The following is an 8,022-nucleotide window of genomic DNA, read 5'->3' as shown; positions in this document are numbered from 1 at the left end:
CTAACAGAATGAAGCAAAGATGGTGAGATGTCAGATCTGTGATTACTTTATGCTGCACAAAATTTTTAACAGAGTGAAGACTCTCCTGGCAGTTTAATGAAGTAAGTGGACATCTCAAAGGTGTTCGTTCACACAGCACAGAACTGCAGGTGACCCCTAGGAATGGCAGGAAACCTCTGCCCAGCAGCCATCTAAAAGGGGAACCCTCTGTCCTATAACCACAAGGGAATGAATGCCGCCTGCAACCTGAATGACCTACCAAGCAGATTGTTGTTCATGAGATACTCCAGGTGAGAATACAGCTGACCTAGCTTCTCTGCAGAGATCAGCAAGTGGACTTTTATCCTTCAGGCAGAGAGTGTCTTAGTAGGGAGATGATAAAGACAGTGGTGAATACCATGCGAGTTCACTTGTGCCATACCTACTATTTATTTATTCATTCCAAACAGCATCAGATTCTGCCATAGGCACTGAAAAGTAGAGGTGGATAAAGCACTGTGTCTGCTTTCAGAGAACTTAGTGCAAACTAAGGCGTGGGAAAAGAGTAAGGATGACACAGTGTGATGAACTGGAATATGAACGTGACTATGTAGCTTAGACTTGAATAAAGGAAACAAAAGCAAAAAGCCTCAGATACGTTCTGATGTATATACTTCACCCAATCTCTCAGCCAATCTTGTCCTACTTCTACCCCCAGGGAAGCAGTCATCACCTCTTACCTGAGTTACTGTAGCAGCCCCTGCCAGGTTTCTGAGCTCTTCTACCATGTTCTGGCCTCAGTGCAGCAGCCAGAGTGAGTGGATTTTTGAGATGAGAAGTCAAAGCGTATTACTGCTCTGCTCAGATCCTTCAGTGGCCTCAGCCCCTGCAGTGACCGGAGCGTTGGGCATGACCTGCTCCCCTCCACCTCTCTCTAGGCCTGCTCAGCCTGTCTTGAGCTCACCAAGCATGGGCTGCCTAACTGCATTTGCACTGGTGGACCCCCTGCCTTGCATCCTCTTTTCCCAGATACCTGCCTGGCCAACTTCCTCACCTTCTGGAAGTTTTTGTCAATTGTCCCTTCTCCATGAAGCCTACCAAACTATTTAAAAATCACAAACCCGACCACCCCTGCTCTCAGATGCTCCTGATGTTCATAGACCTTTTCTATTCTCCTCCAGCCTTTCACATGCAGAATGACTTAAGTATTACACTTACTGTTTATTGCCTGTTCCCCTGCTAGAATGTAAACTAGTCGAGGGCAGGGAGTTCTGTCTCAGTCCTGTGCTGGAGAATCCCAAGTGCCTAGCACAAGGAGTGGCACCTAATACAGTAAATATTTGGGGTTAATGACTGCAGGATGTAGTCAGGGAAGCTTCTGGGTGGATGGCTGAACAGAATCTTGAAAGGCTAACTGGAGAATCAGAAGAAGAGAATACATTTTTCTGGCTCTCAGTCTTCTCACTTGTAAAACAGGAGTTTGGTCTGATTTAATCTCTGTAAGATATTTTTAAGGAACCTTTTAGATCTTGGCAGCCTGAAGCTGCACATTTGGGCCACCAGTGAAATTCAAACCTCACTTGGAGCTCTGTGCTCATCCCCAAGATACCTTTGGCTAAAAATAAGCCAGATCATGGAGGTGTGAATATGGGAAATACTAGATGTGTAGAGCTGCCAGCGGCCACAGATAGGCTCTTAGTCTACAGGAGGCAACTTTGGCCAGTATAGAGCTGCCTGGGAAGAATCAAAAGCCAGTGTGTCGGGACCTTGAAACCTTGTTTGTGAGTAAATTCATCCGGTTTACATGGAATTGGTTTCCTCTGCCACTCCCACACTCCAGGAGATGAAGCAGTCACTTTATACTCTAAAGCTCCCATGAAGAGTGAACCGTTGCTGTGATAAAAATGGAACATTCCTGGTTCCTGAGTGGATCTCCATGGAATGCCCACTAGAGGACACTGGCCAGAGAAGAGGCTCTGGGCAACCCAGATTGACAAGATGATCTGTGGGTGTCAGATATCCACTTCCCCCAGCCCTTGGTGCTAGATGTCCCCACAAAGCCTCATGAGGTCATAGATGGGGCCTTGGGGAGGTGAGTGGATCATGAGTGAGTGATACTGGATTATGGGTGTGGGATTCCAGGTTAGCTCACTGATTGGCTTAGCATAGTTCTGGGTGTGGATGATAAACTTTCTGAAGAAAGAAGACCTATCCTGCGAGTGGGTAGCACCAACTGATACGTTTGTAGCCTGAATGGAATCAAAAGGAAAAGAAGGAAGGCTAACTGCTTCCTGCCTGCCACATCATGAACTGTTTCTTTTATGCCCTTCCGCCATGTCTCCTTGCCTTGGAGCCAGCCAGCTATGGACGGAAACTTCTACAAACACTGAGCTAAAATAAACCTTTTTTCCTTTAATTACTGAGTGTTGGGTATTTTGACCCAGCAATGAGAAAGTAACTAAGAGAAGCAGCTACCTGGTTACCTGCTATTCTAGTGAACCCTTCTTCCCTTTAAGAGGTCAATGAGCTGTCTTCAAAGGAACAACACATGTTCTGGGAATGGATGTGATTACTTTGGCCACAGCACAGACGTTAGCACCACCATTCACAACTGACAAAAGGCATCACCCATACCTGCGCAATATAGATGTAACACATCTTCAGTTGAGCATGTTCAGCAGTTAGGGCTTCAGATCATGGAAACAGTGGTTTTACCAGAGAAGTAGCTTGCTTGGTAGCTCAATAGATTGGCCTATGAAAGTGGAGTTGCAGTGTTAGTTGGGAGCCTGTAAGAGTTAAGTTGTGCCCTCTAGGATATGGATATACTTTAAGCCAGCAAACACTCAGTATATGGTGTCACTGCACATTACCAGATATATAGGTCTTGGGTGGTGGAAAAAGTGGTCCTTATCACTATTCTACTCTCACATAATGCTCTCAGGTAATTTGCTTTGTTGCTTCTACAATCTTGGTGTGTAGAACTGCCTGTATTAGTCAACTTCATGTTACTATAATGACATACCTGAAGAGAAAGAGAAAACATTTATTTTGGCTCATGGCTCTGGGGAGTCCAGTCCAAGATTGGGCTGTGCCATTGTTTGGGGATTTGGTGAGGGAAGTACATCATGGTATGCATCCCCAGCAGAGCACAGTGTTTACATCACGAATCAGGAACCAAAGCAAAAGAGATGACAGGTTGGAGGTCCCACAGTTCCCTTGGGTTACTCCCTCAGTGATTCAAAGAGTACCCACTACATCCTGCTTCCTAAAGATCCACAGCACCTCTCAAAAGTGCCACCTTAAAGACCAAGTCTTTATGGACTTGTTTGGGGACACTTACCCAGACTAAAGCAGTGCTGATACTCAAAGGAACCTTTTTCTACAAAGTAACACGGTCCTAATCCAAGTGAAGTGCAACTGGGATGCCCCCCATCCCAGCTCTTCTGGGCTTCTCATGATGCTAGACCAATATGCACACAGAAGGCTCACTATTTTGCCTCTGTTAGTAGGTCCCAGTAGCCAGGAGAACTTGGGCTGCTGCTATATAGTGGGGCATGGACAGCCATGTCGAATCTGGGGGATTCTCTGGGACACCTCTTAGTATAGTTCCATGTCCTGTTGTAAAATTTATGGAAAACTATAGCAACCCAATGAAGACAGAACTACCATTTCCTATAGGAAAGAAAGGTTGGCTCACCCTGCCAGCTAAAGAACCCCAACTAACAAAGGCCAAGGGGACCATGGATCAGGTGATAGAAGGAGCAAATGTCATTCCCACTTTGGACCTGGGACCAGCTACAGAAGCAGGGTTGCAATAGTGACACTTACATTCCATCACTGTGGCCTGTGCCCCTACTGCTTCATATGAAGAACATGGCTGGTGCCTACCTTTTTGTTTCAGGTGGTAGTATGACAATCTTAGCCCATGCGGGCTGCTATAACAAACTACTGGGATAATAGATGGAGTGGCTTATGGCCAGAAATTTATGTAGAGGCTGAGAAGCCCAAGTTGAAGGTATCAGCATTCAGTATCTGGTGAGGCTCTGCTTCCTGATTTCTTGCTATATCCTCACATGGTAGAAGGGATGAGAGAGCTCTGTGGGTCTCTTTTATAAGGGCACTAATGCCATTCATGAAGGCTTCACCCACACAACCTAGTTACCTCCCAAAGGCATCTTCTTAATACTGTCATATGAGGGGTTAGGTTTCAACATATGAATTTAGGGGACACAAACATTCAGACTAATGCAGTGACCAAGCTGATTCTTACCCTTCTGTGATAGGGTATTGTAGGAGACCGTGACTGACCTCCATTGTATATTAATAGCCGTCTTACGTGCCTTTCCCTTTAAGTCAGGACTGCCTACCGTTGCCTAGCTACTCCTGCCTCAAGAACTAGGACTGCCCACCGTTACCTAGTTACTCCCGCCTTTGTCCGGTTATTTGGTTATTCCCGCCTTAGAACTTCTGCGTTTCTCCATGCAGTATATAAGCACGGCACTTCCCGCTAATAAAGGAGACTTGATCAGAGCACTGTCTTGTCTCCATTCTTCGTGTCTCTTGTCTCTTTATAATCCCCACTCCCCCTCTAGGGTTCACGTTGACTGTACCCACGGACTGGGTCAGGCTATCTCCTTTTCACCCAAATTAAAGGAAAGAGTGGATGCTGAGGCATAAAAGTGAAGATGGTGTTGGCTTACACTCTCTAAATCTTCTTTGCACCCTCCCATCTGCACAGGACACTGACCTGTGTAGATTCTCTTATGTGGGTGATCTTTCTCCCCAGTTTCCATTTGGGTTCTGGCAATGAAGAGCCTCAACCAGGAGTTGGGAGGAAGAGTGAAGTTGGGGTCTTATTCCCTGACCCCATTTCTATGCCCTCTCTAGCTGGCTGTGGCCCTCTCCTTTCAGGATTGACCTCATGGGTATAATAGGATCAGTGCAGGTATATAGAGCCCCACATTCAGAAGAGCCCCACATTTAGAAGGGGCCCAGGCTTGGGGTTAGTGCTTTGCAGTAGCCATCTTGACATTCTTAGTAATTCTTTTTTAATGTGCTTTTTATAAGGAAAGTCTAGTGGAACAATAGGTCATGTGTGGGGATGTGCAGCCAAGGCTTATGAGATATCCCATATTCTAAGGAAGAGGTCTTATCCACCTGCTCCCCATAAGGTGCCCTGGTCCCACCTAGCCTTCTCCTCTCCACCCCATGCACCAGCTGCTTCCATCTTGTATCCCTGGTGGGGTGAAGTGCACAGGGGTTGGGGAGGACCCCACACATTGGGATATGGTGGTCGCCATTTTTCCCCATGCTCCCAGCACCATGGCCACTTCCATGGGCAACTCTAGTGTGGTGAGCCTCTCCTGCACCTCATCCAGATGCCAGGTGCCTCCAAGTATGAAGGTTTCCATACTTAGGGGTGTCTTTTCTCCTATGTTGGTCGGAGTGGCAGCCTATGGGAATGTCTCCTGGCTGGGGCGAGACATGTCCATCCAGTGCAGTGGCTGGAGGGAGGAGAACCCAACAGCGGGCAGTAGAGGTTTGCTGAGGCTAAAGCGAGGGTCTGTAGATGCCTACGAAGATCTGCTCCAGCCCCACTGAGAGCATCTCCATGCTGGAGGGAGTGTGACATTAAGTAACAGATAAGAAACAACATGCCAGGGAGAGAGGAACAGGAAAAGAAGAGAAAAAGGGACAGAACCTCTTCTGAAGAAGAAAGAATTTTGTATTTGAACACCTTTCAAGTCACTATTTGCCTACTTTTTGGATGAAATTCTTTGCATTTTATTTGCCCTGATGGCGGCCGTGACTCCATACATTGTCCTGCCCTCTGCCAAAGCAGCTTCTTCTCGCTTTACTGACGGTGGTGTCAACTCTGCTTTGCTAGCCCTGGAGCTTATTTTATACCCTCTATGGCCCACTCACACATTTGTAAGTTATCTTTTAGTTAAGCTTTCCTCATATCTTCCAGATTGGAGTGCACTTTTTCCTGCCGGGGCCCAGAAAGAGGCATCTTTCCACCTCCATCCCCCAAAATCCAGTATTTCTCCTGCGCTTCATGTCAAGTTCAGCTGTTTCACTTGGAGCTGCGTGTCTGTTAATTTGACACACTTTTTCTGAGCACCTCAGACATACCCAAGAGACTGACAGGCAAGTGGCTGGAAGGGGGTAAGTCAGAGAAATGTGGACTGAGCGGGGCACTGTGTATGAAGGGTCCAAGAGGGAAAGTAGCATAAACCCCTAGATGGCTACAGCAAAACTGGGGTGCTCACAGGTTGTCCTGCTTCAGCAGACTGCGGACACTTTGGGAAAAAGCTTACGGGTAGGCAGAGGAAATTGCAGAAACCTCTCACTTGTGCATAAAATGTCTTTGTCTTTGGATGTCACATTAAAACAACCACGGCTCTTTCAGAAATGTGCTCTTTGTCCATTCATCTAACTACCGTAAGAATAAACCTGGGCCTGTGAAATATAATGGCTCTTCATTTTTTCCAGATTCTGTATTTGTGAGCTCACGGATTTTCCACAATGTATTTGTAACCCTCAAAACAGTGTCTGCAGTGCTTAATACTTGCAGCACTTTTGCACAGATTCACGGACACGCATAGCTCTGCAAAAAAAAAAAAAAAAAAAAAAAAAAGAGTTCTTGAGTGTGCGTGTTCCCAGCAGAAGTGGACCAAGGTGATACTCTACCTTCTTGTTTTAGCTCTCGTATAAATAAGTATCGTTTCCTCATCTATGGAGTGCCAATTTGGGGTTTGCTCTTTGTTGAGTTTGTTGTTTAAAATGGTCTTGAGCACAGTGCTGAAGCGCCGTCTTGCGTTTCTAAGGACAAGAACTCTGATGTGCTTACGGGAGAAAGCATATATTTTAGACAAGCTTTGTTTGGGCCTGAGTGGCAGTGTTTTCAATGTTAACAGAAACGGCAACACACATAAGACAGGGTTATGTGTCCATGGGAGATGGAGATACTGCACCCAGAGGCTCACAGGAGCCTCACCTGTTCTCCTCCAGAGGAAATGCTTCAGTTTTGACTCGTTCACGTTTAGTGGCTTTATGACAAGGATACCAAGAATCAACTGCACTCCAGCCTTTTGAGATTTTTTCTAAAAAAATCTACATTCTAGATTGAGTATTAGGCACAAGTGTACAACTAGATGGGAAGAATAAGTTCCAGTGTTCCATAGTGCAGTGGAGTGACCACCGTTTACAAGAATTTATTCTTTACTTTATAAAGAACTGGAAGAGAGAAATTTGAAGCTTCCTAACACAGGGAAGCAGTAAATATTCAGGAAAAAGGAAACATGATTTGTCCTGATATAATCACTATACATTGTATATGCATAGAAAAATACCACATTGTACCTGACAAATATGTACAATCATTGTGTCCATTAAAAATAAATAATCTGTGATTCTATGCCCAAAGTTTGTTTTTCTGCTCTTCTCTTTCTTTTTTTGTTGAGCTTGTGGGCTTTGAAAATAACAGGGGGTTTCATACTCCAATCACCACAAGCCCTGGAAACACTGATGATATAGATCAGTGGTTCTCCACCACAATTAGGCATCAGAATCACCTGTAGCCCTGTTGCAAAATATAATGCAGGGTAGCCAGTGCCAGGCCTACTAAGGTGATGTTTCCACAGATAGGATTTGTGCCCCATCCCCATTTTCTTGGTACTGGGAATTGAACTCAGGGGCTTTGCATTGAGCCACGGCTCCAATTTTTTTTAATTTTTTATTTTTAATTTTAAGACAGGCTGTCTTTAAGTCACTAAGTTCCCCAGGCTGGACTTGAACTTGCAATCTTTCTTCCTAGGTCTCTCACAGAGCTGGGATTACAGGAGTGCACATGCCTGCCTTGGACTGTCCCTGCCCTCTTTTTTTTTTTTTAAAGAGAAAAGAAAACAAAATAACAACAACCAAGACAAAAACAAAACAACATGGGTGTCACAACTGACTGTTGGCCAGCCAGAGCCGGGAAACACCAGTGCAGACTTCACTGACTATGTAGCCACATGTTTCTCTTGTTTTTATTTTTTG

The sequence above is a fragment of the Chinchilla lanigera genome, unplaced genomic scaffold (genome assembly GCF_000276665.1).
Source record: "Chinchilla lanigera isolate Chin_1 unplaced genomic scaffold, ChiLan1.0 scaffold00069, whole genome shotgun sequence".
NCBI classification, from domain to species: Eukaryota; Metazoa; Chordata; class Mammalia; order Rodentia; family Chinchillidae; genus Chinchilla; species Chinchilla lanigera.
This window is presented reverse-complemented; position numbering follows the sequence as displayed.